Raw genomic sequence first — 1,829 nt, forward strand, 5'->3', positions numbered from 1 at the left:
TGTTTCTATATTTTTATTATATAATATACTGGTTGTGTGGCTGAGAAGCTGGTTCCCAACCATGTAGTCTTTGGTTCAGTCCCACTGTGCAGCAGGACAAGTGCTTTCTATAGTACTTTGGGCAAATGTTTCCTATAGTACCCCTCTCAAGAACTTGATTTGTTGCTACTCGAATCAGTTACCAACCACGTTTGGGCAGAGGTGTGACTGTTTGGTTAGGAAACTTGCTTCCTAGCCATATGGTCTCAGGTTCAATCCCACTGGGTGGTAACTTGGGTGTCTTCTACTATAGCCCTGAGCCAACTAAAGCCTTGTGCGTTGATTCGGAAGCTAGAAGAAGCCCATTCTGTATTTGTGTGTACCCATGTCTTGACATGTGATGATTGTAAACAAATGTTACCATCGTATAAACAATGTTGTTCATTTTCAGTCTTCTGTGGAAAACATTTTCTGACCTTATGGAGAAAGGTGAGGGTTAGTGACAGGAAGGACATCCAACTGTAGAAAAATTTGCTTCAACAAATTTCATCTGTCCCAAGCAAGTATGGAAAGTGGATGTTAAATGATGATGATGATGAAGAAGCTTTGCAGAGTGTACCGAGTGCTTTTTGGGGTACCACATCACTTATTGTTTGTTGACAAAGATACTCCATCTTCCCTCGTGATTAGTTTGGTATGTGGTTGTGAGAAGAGGAATCTAGTTTTCAGGACTGGCCCCTTCGCCTCAGAGATGTCTACAGACCGTCGACCAAATTGCAAGTACCTTGTTTTTTCTACCCGATCGCTCTAAGGTCTGAAGTAACAATCACTGATGACGACCAATAAGCCTGAAACATGTTTGGAGTTGTCTCAGTGCTGTTAAACATCAGATTGAACTCCCTAATTGTGTTTAATATTTAATAAATTTTAATTAAATTCTCGGGGTCGTCTCCCCTGCCTTTTTTGGCTAGAGTTTATCATTGAGGTAAATTTTGTCTTTCATCACTAACAGTGTAGATTTAGCGTGGCTTAGCTCACTTCATCAATCCATGTTATTATTATAAGCAAGGATGTTCCCATTGTGACATAGTGTATCTAGGACTACATTAGACATTTGGGTCAAAGATGTAAAACTAGAATTGGGGTGGTGGGGTCTTTCAGAAATCGTAATTCCCTTTGTAAAAAGATCAATAACCCCCCCCAAAAAAATGTCAATTCTATTCCCCTTTCTTTCCAGGTGATGTTGTTGTTGTTGGCATTCCGTCGCTTACGACGTCGAGGGTTCCAGTTGATCTGATCAACGGAACAGCCTGCTCGTGAAATTAACGTGAAAGTGGCTGAGCACTCCACAGACACGTGTACCCTTAATGTAGTTCTTGGGGATATTCAACGTGACACACAGTGACAATGCTGGCCCCTTTGAAATACAGGCACAACAGAAACAGGAAGTAAGAGAGAGAGAGAAAGTTGTGGTGGAAGAGTACAGCAGGGTTCGCCACCATCCCCTGCCGGAGCCTCGTGGGGCTTTAGGTGTTTTCGCTCAATAAACACTCACAACGCCTGGTCTGGGAATCGAAACTACGATCCTATGACCGCGAGTCTGCTGCCCTAACCACTGGGCCATTGTGCCTCCACCCAGGTGATGTAGTGTAAGCAAAAAGGGACACACCTTATTTTTCCTCAGTGTCATCCAAAATACACTACATCTGAAAAAAACAAGGGTGAAGTGGTCACAACTGGAATGACTGTGATCATGACACTAAACAACAGCAACAGGAAGAACACATTAAATAATATAGTCTTAGGTAGACGATGTTTGAAAAAAAAAATTAAGATGGGGTGGTCACAGC

Source organism: Octopus bimaculoides, chromosome 14 (assembly GCF_046866305.1).
Source record: "Octopus bimaculoides isolate indiv1 chromosome 14, ASM4686630v1, whole genome shotgun sequence".
Lineage (NCBI taxonomy): Eukaryota > Metazoa > Mollusca > Cephalopoda > Octopoda > Octopodidae > Octopus > Octopus bimaculoides.